The sequence below is a fragment of the Cupressus sempervirens genome, chromosome 5 (genome assembly GCF_028749045.1).
Source record: "Cupressus sempervirens isolate cs-2001-9-10 chromosome 5, ASM2874904v1, whole genome shotgun sequence".
Lineage (NCBI taxonomy): Eukaryota > Viridiplantae > Streptophyta > Pinopsida > Cupressales > Cupressaceae > Cupressus > Cupressus sempervirens.
Window position 1 is genome coordinate 783691432 of NC_143122.1, and position 13058 is coordinate 783704489.

General features: G+C 31.6%; 1 pseudogene; it reads left to right on the forward strand.

Moving 5' to 3' along the window:
* Positions 1-404: 404 nt before the first annotated feature.
* LOC149558278 (sesquiterpene synthase Cad-like) lies at positions 405-3444 on the forward strand (annotated as a pseudogene).
* Positions 3445-13058: the final 9614 nt, after the last annotated feature.

Sequence of the window (13058 nt, forward strand, 5' to 3'; positions counted from 1 at the left end):
AATTTAAGACAAATTTTGAAGCCACAAATTTCATAGAAGTAAGCCAAGAAATACCAAGTTTGATTTAAAATTTATTGGAAATAGGAATTATAGTAAAAGTAGTAGTCAAAATTTTACCACTAATTGCTACAGGAAATGAGATGGAAACATGGGAAGGATAAAGGAAACTATTGAAAGTTTCAGTCAAAACATTAGATATTTTATATAAATATTTATGTAATCATTTACTAAAAAATACATCATATCTAGTTATTAGATTCACATAATAGGTTGGATCAATAAGCATACCATGCAAAGGAATAACACCAATGCTGAATTATCCCCAAATGGCTTCTATTATTGATGATGATGGCACCTCAATAGAAGATACCTTTTAATTTCAATGGCTAGGAAAAAATTTTAAAATGGATTATGTCAACCTCGAGAAACGTTGTTTCAAAGTCCTTGTAGATGTTGTAGGACTTAGGAGTAAACTTCTTGTGGTAAACAGTTAAGATATTTTCTAGTAGACTATTAGGAGTAACGAGTAAGAAGTCAAAGCACCCAATTTATCACATCAAGAAAATTTTGGGAATTTAGAATTCATGACACTGAGCTTTAATTTCATATCTTTATTGAAGCAACATAAAATGTTGGGCAAGGGTTATGCACTAGTAAAAAGTGTTTATTATAAGATGGGAAACACACAAATTTATTTTTGAAAAGTTGTAAGAAAAAACCATTTCCGTAGCTGGATAGTCGCTACTTCTATTGTTGCATTCGTAAGTATAGCTCTGAATAATCCTTTTAACAATTTTATATTTCCACAATGTATAAGTAATATGTTTAGTTTTTGGATTCGAATGTGTCTATTTATTAGGATTGACATTTTGGATCACACTTCATGATCTATCACCTTCCTTTCTTTACTATCCTCCTCTCCTAGCCTAATAATAGATCACAACATATGATCCAAAATGTTGATGGTGAAGAATAGACACAATAGAATCCAAAAACTACTCACATTACAAATAATTTTAATTAATATTTTCTCACATCTTGTTTTTGTTCAGGCCAAGATATTTAGGGATATCCAAAATTTGACCATTGTGATGCCTTTGCAATAAATTTGGATTCAATTGCATGTGAATGTACTCTTCTATATCATTTCTATCTCTAGGTCTACTTTCCCTACTTTTCTATTTTTAGATTTTGTTTACTTACAATAGATTATTCATTGAAAATCATAGCAGCATAAAGAATGAAAACTACCTAAACATTTTTAGCTGTTATACCCCAAGAGGAAATAAAAATATCAATTAATGTCTCCTTCATTTCTCTTATGTCTCTTTCATGATGACAAATTGAGTGTGACTGTAACATAGAAAGTCAAAGAAATTAATTTGTTGACTAATGTTGTCAATCCAATTAGCAATTATTTAGAAATGTTGTTGGGTCAATCTATTCTATAAATATGCATCTATTATTCCAGAATAACATTTTGGAAGTTCCTTCTTTTTTTTGTTTTAAACTTTGATGTTCTATTTTTCTAATAACTATAAAATAATATTTTCAATTGTATTGATATTAACAAGTGTATCATAATCTCATAAAAAATTTTAGGTTGAATACTTTATGAAGAATTCATGGAGAGCCATAAATCCATGATGGGAAGCCTGGAACTACATCAATATATTTAGGCAAGACATTGATTCTTGGATGCCAATGGTGGGTATCTACATGTCCATAGAACAAGTATTTCTAATGGTTAGATATGTGAAAATAGATCCATTTATATTATTTTTAATATTTCAAATTTTCATGGATTATTTGTAACAAGTATTTAGACTTTTAGTTATATCTCAAATATGTAATATTTTAGTTTTATAGTTTATGAAGTCATCACAAGTTTTATCCTAATAGACATAACTTCACAAAAGTGGATGAAAATTGAACAACCAAGCCTATTTATCCTATTTAAAATTATTTCTTTCTTTCTTTCAGGATGTCAAATGATATTTCCAAAAATATTCTAGAAGTGGAAATATTAGATTTCAACATAGTACAAGATCAACATCAAATTGAGCTCAACATTGTTTCTAGGTAAAATATCTGAAACATATTTAATTTTTTAAAAATAATCCATTATGTCTTATTGAATTTCTACTAATATATATTATATTGGACTAACATGTATGCAGTGATATAAACATGTAGGTGGTGGAGTCAATCAAGTGTAAAGGAACTTAATTTTTTTTGACATTGAGATGTGGAGTATTATATTACATATGCATGTGGATTCTATGTATTTGAATTCTCTCAAACTCAAATTAGATATGCTAAATTTTGTTTCATGTGCACTATCATTGATGACATGTTTAATACACATGGAACTATTGACGACCTTGCATATTTTGAGATAACCTTGATCAAGTAATTCTATGCTTCAAAGTTATATATATTTTATGCCTTCTAATGATGTTCATTAACAATTTTTGAAACTATTATCCTTACCATTAAGGAATTAATTAATTTATTCCCATTTTTTTATGCTTATTTGGGATATATCCATGGTGGCTAATATTCCTAGAGTTATGTAAATTAGTTTTCAATTTCTCCATGAATCATAGATGGAATTAGTTGATGAGGCTGAGAAAATACATGGTCCTTGTGCATTAGATGGATGCAACATTTTGTAAGTCATTAGATCAGATTTATATACCAATATATTAATATTAGAATACATAAATGTTTAAGATAATGAAAAATCTTTGGTTGTGTTTCATATGTCTTTTATTGCAGTGGAAAAATATTGTTTTTGTCACAATGGAAAGATGCACAATAGAATGATGATGACTATCTCCCAACTCAAAATCAATATTTAAAGAATGGTGTTAACTTCTCATATATGCCCATGGTCATACTATATCCAATTCTTTTGATTGACATGCCTCTTCTTGATGATATTCTAGAAAGTATTAGTAAATTTGAATATGATGCAATAATGGGTTGTCTATTAGCCAATGATTACCAAGAAATCTCAAGTATCTATCAACCAAACTTGCCCAAACCTATCTTACTATCCATAAATTGAATATATTCAAATAGCCTTTAAAAGTTAATTATTTTTCTTAATGGGGATGTTTTCTATTGAAGGACCAACAAGATCTAGAAGAGAAAGCCTCTTGGCTTGATTGTTATGTAGTAAATAACCTTGGAACCACAAGGGAGCAATATTTGGATTACAAAAACATCACTAGTCATATGCACATGAAAGAAATAACTAGATATTTCTTTTTTTATGATAATTATATACCAACATGTTGAAAAAGGGTGTATTTTGAGTGTATGTATAAATGGTTAGCTTTCTTATGGAGAAACATTGATGGATTTTCTTGTTCATCCAAGGGTACAAAGGATGACATAATGAAAATCCTAATCAATCCTATAACTACTTATGCATGAAAAGTTATGGTTCATGGGAGAAGATAAATCATATTGTACAAATTTTTGTTTATGAGATCCTAACTAGCTCTATGCAAATAAAAATGTTTTGAGGATTCTTAAATACATACAATAGAAACAATTGCAGTATGTTTAGATGTTGAAGATATATAGATGTTAAATATGGGTCTATAAAACTAAACTAAATACAACTTATATATGATAAGGTATAGTTACACACCATATTTTAGAGTACTAGAATAGATATTTTATAAATTAATGGATATTTTTTGATTCTTTTTAAAATCACAATAATAATATTTTGATAGATTTCAAAGAAATTCACATATTATTTAACATGATTTATATAATTTTATATTGATACAAAATATTTTTGACCTTACATGTCTAGAGCATGGACATGTAGAATAACTAATTTTAAAATATAAAGATAGCATACTTTCTTCAATTGTAAAAATGTCAAGAAAAATATAAGGGGCCTTGGTAATGAAACATTAAATGAATGATGTTATTGTAATGAAAGAGAAATAAAATGATTATTAGATGTTTTATTATAGGAGGAATTTTCACTATGACAAATAATAAAACTTGAATCCATTACATCTGGATTATATTTTCCTCTCTAATTACATTAAGAATGATAAAACACCTATGCTTCAAGGAACACAAGAATTGAATGAGTTTTAGGGTTTATCTTTTTCTTAAAAATGTAATAAATGATTGATGCAATTTGTAATCAAGAACTGAATGAATGTGGTGAGATTGGGTGCAATGAAGGTAAATGTGTATATGATCATAAATAGGACTAATAAATGGTCTTGTGGACTAGACATGAGTAAAAATTGTTGTAACTTACTTGCATTCAATATTTTAACCCAAATCACCTATCAAGGGTGATAAAGTGTATGGAGGGTGGCTAGAATCATTGACGATAGTAGAAGAAATTCTTGATCTATGAAAAAATCATAAAGATGTAGTGGATCTATAGAAAATGGGAAAAATGTTGGAATAAAGGTGTTTATCTTAGTCAAACCCCAATAAAGTAATTGACCTTAGGATTTATTTAAATTTTTAAAAAGGAGATTTTTTCTCACTAGAACTTGATGCTTAAAGTGATATTATGTATTTACAAGTGTCTAATTGTTGCAACATTAAAGTCTCTATAAACACTAATGTATAAGTAAGAATTCAAAATAGACAAAAAACATAGATGGAATAGACACGTTTTGAAATCTGATTGATTCTCCATTCTGTTGGTGTTTTAAAACTACCAGGTTGCAAAGAACCTAATACCAGGATGTAGAGGAAAAATTTCAATGTAAGGGTTAACTACTTCCTATATTCAACTGAAATATCTCTAGATCTAGACCGATATTAATAAAATCATAGGGATTTTCTACACTTTAGGCTCTACAAGGCCTAGGCTAGTGCACCTTAGGGATGGAATGACTGAATATTTGATACTTTCTTAACAATTCACTCACTAATATTCTCTTCTTCAAATCTATCCCCTATGGAAGAAATGGTAACAATTCTTCTTGGATTTGTAATAACTTCTGTTGGAATTAACAAGTGGGAAGATACACTTCTAAGAGGGGGGGTGAATCAGAAGTATCTAAATTTAACCTCTAAAAACCATTAGCTAAAAACATTCACATGCATCTAATCCATCTAACAAACATGAAAGTAAAGACATGCATGAAAATAGATAACACAAGATTTGGTAAACTAGAAACCCTCCAAAAATGAGAAGGTAAAATTGGGGTGGAGATGACACCTACAAAATATCACTACAACAATGTGTAACTATTAAAGGATACAATGTTTGACCACTTCCAATGGTCTACCCTATGAAAGGCCTATCTTGTTAAAGACTTTACACTCTTTCAAAAGTGACCTAGTTAAAGGATTTCACTACCCTGCTAAAAGTATGCTTGGTTAAAGGACTTCAGTACATTCACTTGGAATGCCACCCTATTAAAGGATCTACAAATGGTTGCTAGGCAAACCTAAGTCCATAGGATTTCCATATCTAATACAATTGGTAGAGAGTATTAGAAATTCTTTGGCCTAATAGCTTTGCAATATTCAATTGCTGATTCTAGATCCTTATTCTGCTCTTACTGATTTGATCCTTGCTTGATCTAATATGTCACTCTGTGATATTCTAATACTTTGTTCTTGATCAAATGATTGTTTCAATGTTGCTCTATTCTTCTAAGTCTTTTCACACTTCCCTTTGAATTTCACTATAGTTCACCCATACACTTCATTCATCCATGCATACAATGGGGTTTTGTCCTTCTTGTAAAGATTTCAAAGACTTAGGGTTATGTATGAATCTATGATCCATATTCATTCTTCATTTCCAACTTAATTCTTGCACTTTTCTTATTGGTTGCATGCCTTCTCCATTTTTCTTATTGGCTACATGCTGATTGCATAGGTAATACAAAAGATTCATTCTTATCTTTAATATCCTTTGAAATTCATCTATGTTGGCTCCAAAAATAGTTTATATCTGAGTTTGTGAAGGCACAAACTCATATGTTGATTTTGTCTTACTCGAATCATACTATTTGCTAATGCTCGATGTATATAGGAAAACTAGCTCACTCATCTTTTACAGTGATTTTTTTCCACTCAACATCTATAGTGACTCGACATGTTGTACTTTTCTCAGCACTTGAACTTCACTTGGTACCTATTGAATTTACTGGCTTGAGATACCATAGCTCAACATCAACTGTTTACTCAACACTTATTGTAACTCGACATCTATACATATTTTACTCGGCATGTCTTAGTAGCTTGGCATGAACTTAGTAAACATCTTAAGTATGTTGACACAAAATAGTCAAAACTAGTCTTAGATTCAACAATCTCCCCCTTTGACATGTGTGTTAAAAAAACTTAGTAGTATATCAAAGTCTAATCTCTTTGAGTAAAATATGCATACACTTTAGCATATATACAAAACTTCAAAACTTCTCAAAATTTTGCATACCTCAAAGTCTTGTAGCTCCCCCTGAGCTAATGTGCCATTACCATTCCTATAATCAAAACTCTTGTGCTAAATGTGTCTCATGCTGATGTATTTGATACTCTTTGCCTTTGTCTCTCTTTCTTGTGTACCCTATTTTTTCTTCCTTCCATTCTTATTTACAACTCCCCCAAAACATTATTTCTCCCTCTTAATTATTTCTCCCTCTTAACTATATCTCCCCCTTTTTGACACTTGTGTCAAAGGGTTCTAAGGATTAAGACCATATTTTGCTAAAAATGTTTTATTGACCTCCATGATAATCTTGAGAGAAGCATCCCAAATATTCAAGGCTATCTCCAATGACTTATGTTGGATTGCTATCTTTATTGCAAGATGAACAAGGCCTTCTAAAGTAGAAAGATTTGGGTCTGTCTTTAGTACATTTTTTGCATAGGCTTTCTCCTTATGAAGTAATTCTAGATGTGGAGTTATGGAGGATTGAATCTGCATCAATTTTTCCTTAATTTCGGCTTCCTCTACTACGATCACAACTAGTTTTTTTTTCTGTGTGAAGCGTTGGGCAGAATGCATCTCATTGTAAGCTAGATCTTTTGGGAGTTGAGTGCTGGAAATCTTTAGATTTTTCTCTAAGCTTAACATCCTTTGGCTTGTTTCCTATGTGAAATATGAGAAATCACACAACCTTTTGTACAATGAGAATACATTCTCAAGTACTTTCTTCACTTTTTCAATCTTCTTCACCAATTCAATCTATGAAAGTGCTATTTCACTTGATATCTTCTCATTTAGTTTCATTTAAAATTTCTTTTCTGACCATTTCAATAATTTAACATTGGTTTCTAGGTCCTCATTCTGTACTTGGTCCACAATGTTGGATAATTGATCTATTATAGGTTGAGTTTCATTAGGTACTTGCAAACTAAATGCATCAAGAAATATTTCTTTGATCTCCACTAGTGCTTGCTTCTACTTATACTCATTTCTGAGTATCTCTTGCCTCTTTCTCCTTTCTAGTGCCTCTTGCACTTCATTTATCTATTGCAAGTTCATTTTTCTTGAGTCATAGCTTGGTATGACTATTTCTTCATCAAGTGTAGGGTTTCCATAGTGAAGTACCCTTGCAACCTTGGTAGTGCTTGAGCTTGGTGTTGATATCTATAATGGGACTACATTAGTGTTCAACTTCTTCTAATGAGTCCCTAAGGTAGGCAAGTTTACCAATGTTTTTATTGCCTCCTACTCTTGAGGGGTTTTTTCTAGTTCTTTCTCCTCTCCTCTGCTACCTTGATCAATGATGAGAATTTGTGGAGGTGCACCTCGAGTTTGTGCTATAGGAACATCTTGTCCTATTTGTTCCTTTGTTTCCTCCTTAGCAGTTGTAGAATCAACCATAGCAATTTTTTCTTGTACCTCTTTCTATTTGGTTTCTCTGCTATAGTTGTGGGAGGTTGTGTAGATTTTTCTTGTGTGGTTTCCTTCTCCCTTGTTATTTTTGCTATAGCTTTCTGTAGTTCATCAACACTCACCAATATTGGGTTCATGCAAAGTTGTGCTTGAAGTGTTGATTGGTGAAGTAAGATCCTCTATAGTTAAAGGATTGATCTTTTGAGCTAAAGTGTTAGGAACATCATGTACTATTACTGTATCTCTAGGTGTTGTGTGTGGAGGGCTTGGTGGTGGAAGTTGGGTGTCTTGGACACTCTGTTGTTCCTACTACTCTTCAGTTGTTGCCTCTGCAACATGTGTTTCCACTGTCTCTTTTTCTCCTTCATCCTTTTCTTTCTCTTTTTCTTCCTCTTTCTCATTCTCTTCATCATTTTCATCATTCCTACCCTCAAATGGGTTTTCTTGTCCTTCCTTTACTATTTTCAAACCATATATTAATTTCCACATTTGTGTGGATTTACTAACAACTTCCTCAATTTTATTCTGCAAGATGCTAAAGGCTCTATATTTTGGTGCAAACTTCTTCACTTGTTTCTTTTGTTCAGTCACTTCACAAAGCATTATGGCTTGTGATTCTTGTTCAATCTTCAAAATTTTTATTCATTCTGCTTGACCTCTATTCTTCTCCATCAGGTCTATTATTGCTGCATCAAACTCTTTGGAATCTCCATTTGAAAACATACTAAGGTGTCAATCTCCTTGTATTGTGTATCATTCTCAACTATGGCAATGTCTCTTCTTCTTTTTAAAGATTTTCTTAGTTCCTCTCTAGCTTCTTCCAAAGCATGTAAAGCAACTTGTATATCAGTTGCTTGATTCTCTATGATCTTCCCAATTTTGTAGACTTCCATTTTCTAGATCTTTTCTCCAAGATGTAAGCCTCCTTATTGAGAGAACTCAAATCTGATACCAATTGTTGGAATTAACAAGTGGGAGGATACACTTTTGATAGTGGGGGTGAATTAGAAGTATCTAAATTTAACCTCTAAAACCTTTTAGCTGAAAACATTCACATCCATCTAATCCATCTAATAAACATGAAAGTAAAGACCTAGATGAAACTAGATAACACAAGATTTGGTAACCCAAAAACCCTCCAAAAATGAGAAGCTAAAACTAGGGTAGGGATGACATCCACAAAATATCACTGCAACAATGTGTAACTATTCAAGGTTACAATGTTTGACCACTTCTAATGGTCTGCCCTATGAAAGGCATGTCCTATTAAAGACTTTACACTCTATCAAAAGTGACCTAGTTAAAGGATTTCATTACTCTACTAAAAGTAGGCATAGTTAATGGACTTCAGTACATTCACTTAGAATGCCACCATGTTAAAGGATTTACAAATGGTTGCTAGGCCCACCTAATTCCATAAGATTTCCATATCTAATACAATTTATAGAGAGTATTAGAAAGTCTTTGACCTGATAGCTTTGTAATCTTCAATTGCTGATTCCAAATCCTTATTTTACTCTTACTGATTTGATCCTTGCTTGATCTGATATGTCACTCTGTGATATTCTGATACTTTTTTCTTGATCAAATGAATTCTACAATGATGTTTTGTTCTTCTAAGTCTTTTCACACTTCCCTCTAACTTTTTCTATAGTTCACCCATACACTTCATTCATCCATGCATAATATGGGGTTTTTTCTCCTCCTTTTAAATGTTTTGAAGACTTAGGATTAGGTATTAATCTACAATCCATACTCATTCTTCATTTCCCACTTAATTCTTGCTTTTTTCTTATTGGTTGCATGCCTTCTCCATTTTTCTTAATGGTTGTATGTTGATTGCATAGGTAATAAAAAATATTCATTCTTATCTTTAATATCCTTTGAAATTCATATATGTTAGCTCCAAAAATGGTTTACATCTGAGTTTGTGAAGGCACAAACTCATATGTTAATTTTGTGTTACTTAGCTCATACTATTTGCTAATGCTTGACACATATAGAAAAACTCACTCACTAGGCTTCTATATTGATTCTGTTCCACTCAGCATCTATAGTGACTAAGAACCTTATACTTTTCTCAACACTTGAACTTCACTCAGCACGTGAAGATTGCTCGGCTCTTGAAGCTCACCTAACACCTATTGATTTTACTAGCTCAGCACACATTGTAGCTCAGCATCAACTATTTACTCAACACTTATACATATTTTACTTGACATCTATATATATTTTACTTAGAATGTGTTACTATCTTAGCATGAACTTAGTAAACATCTTAGGTGTGTTGACACAAAATAGTCAAAACTAGTCTTAGATTCAACAACTTCTTGATTACAACAGCTAACTATAACACACAGAAAAACCATTTCAAATAAGTGTTGACTAGCAATTTTTTTCTTCATATAGAAAAGTAAAATTTGATTTGATTTAAATTTTTGTTTTGTGAAACCACATGATCTTTAACAATTTGCATCTAAATTGATGATTAATGCCCTATCCATTGGTATACAAAGTCTACCCAACAAAGTTTTGACCTAATTAATTTTGTTACAATTAATTTTATTAGTAGTTACCCTAAAATTTTATTCCACTTATAAATCCTATCAATTCGAAATTAAAGCGTTAATTAACTCCTTGAATTAAAAGAAATCAATGAAAAGACATACAACTCATCCAAGTTGCATTAAAATGAAAGAACCTTGTTCATTTAATCTCAAAGTTATAGACACATGGAAATAAAGACAAAATGGTTTTACAACTTTAGCCTTGTTTATGCCTATTAATTCATCATGGATTTCTTCTACTAAATATGTAGCAAAATCAAAAATTAAATTTGTGCCATATTGCAATGTTTGAGAAATAATTAAAATAATAGATCTTTGGATGTGATCCTATTCATCCATTCTAAATATTTTGTAGAGAGAAAAATAGAGTGCTTAAGCTATAGGATTGAAATATTGCTTTAACAATAGCTCTGGGGTATTGGTAGTCACCAATGATAGTTGACCCATTTTAACAAGATGTTCCTACAATGGCCCATTCCTTAGGTACACCCTCTGGGCATCATATCTTGCTTTTAAATCCTCTATATCCATTTTGTCATGTACTGTATGATTAGGGTTTGCCTTAAAAACTTCCCTAATCACCTCTAGTGAAACCCTAAAGAGGTTATTCCCAGCATGACTTTTCACTATCCTTGATACGAGGCTATATTTCTATGTTATCATTGCCAACAAGTCACCATAAAAGAGAACACCTGGAAGAACTAGCTTACCAATATCAAACTCCCATATATTATTTAGAGGAGTATTGAGTTTTCTCTCTAAAAACCATTTGCAGAAAAGCTCCAAACCCCCAGAAGATGTTTGAGCATCTCTTAACCAATTGGCTTTGTCATACAAACCCAATAATCTATGTTTTCTAGGCACTATTTTTTTTCATTTAGTAAACTCATTAGTAGATTGAGGTAGTTGTTTGAGAAAATCATCATGCACAGCTCTTAACAAGTAATCTACCTTTCCTAAAAAATCCCTTCATGGAGGCATTTTATCTATATTATCTCAGTTGAAAATACAATTTCTCAATTAACCAAAGATTTTAAGTACTCACCTAGATAATTTTGTTTACTCTACTATGAATTTGATCTTAAATAATTAGCTACTTTGAGTAAATGTAGTTTGAGCTCTGAATATTTCCACACTCTAAGAATTTTGTAACTTGGTACTTAATAATGAGAGAAATTGCAAATTTTATGGCAATTGGCTCCACAAAAATTTGCATTGATTTGAGTTAGTGTTCTAATAGTCATATTTCAAGCCACGCTACAAAATTTGAACCCTAGCCATTGATTTATGCAAAATCAAATGATCGAGCTTTATAACTATATGAACTACATTACCTTTTTGAAAATTTAGACACATGTCAACCTCTCACTTCCCCACATTTGTTAAACTTCACACATCTTTAAAATCTGAGGAAGTGATGATCATTGATCATCTTTTGATTGATGATCCTAAGTGATCCTTTCTATTATTGTGTTCACTTTAAAACTATAGGCCTACTAGTGATCCAACTCACCATCCATCTTTTCTTACTCATTGTACCTCTATCAAATTAGGACAAAATATTTTTCACTTTATATAACTCAGAACTACCTGGAAACCCACCAAGTGGTTGACCCAACCTTGTTCATTTATCCTTGTTAGCATTTTGAACCAATCAATGAATGCCAATCTGTCACTTTCTCTAACTGACACTTGGTCCCACTTTGTCCATATGGTAGCTTCTCGCTTCCCCTCTTTGGTTAAAGTTCACACATTTTCAAAATGTGAGGATGTGACAGAAGTTGATCTTCATCTGATTGACAATCAGGGGCATGCATGATTTACTGCTTTAAAACCAAAGGAAAGGGACGATAGGGGGAGGGGGAATTGGGACAAGTATCATCACCTCATTTCCCCATTTTGTTTAAACTTTTTACAATTTCATAATCTAGGGATACACCCATTGTTGATCTTAATTTGATTGATGGTCAATAGAATAAACTCTCCAAAGGTTAAGGGTTTCAAAATAACATTGTGCAAACTAATTCAAGGTAAACCCATGGTTAAGAAGGAAATACATGCTAGGGTAAAAGGATTTTTTTGGGAAAATTTAAAAAGACTGCATGAAAACCATATAATAAAGGGCTTTTTCCAAAGGTATTTAGGGCTTATAAAAGATGTCTCATGTGCATTTGAAAATATGAACAAATGCAACCCCATTTTTGAGACTTAGGGCATAAACAACACTGGGGTAATAAGATTTGGGGATTTTATCTAGGGAAAAAATAATTTGAAGACATATAATTTGTAGTTCTTAATGGATAATAGGAGTTTTATTATAATTTTGCAAAAAATTTAAAATGTGAAGAACCAAGTTAACAGTGGCTCTTTCTAGGGACAATGAATATAACATATTAATATGAGGGCTCAAAATCCCTAGAAGAAGCAAACCACATATTTGAATAACTTGAAAACTCTAAGAGAGAAATGACACATAGGAGAAAAGCATTGTACAACACTTTACATTATTTATAGAATGTACAAAAAATTCTTAGGCTACTATTCATGAAAATTTTTAGGTATTTTAACAAAATTACCTCCTCAAGAACTATCCATGAACTATAGCTCAAGAATATGACTTGAAAGCTCCTTTACAA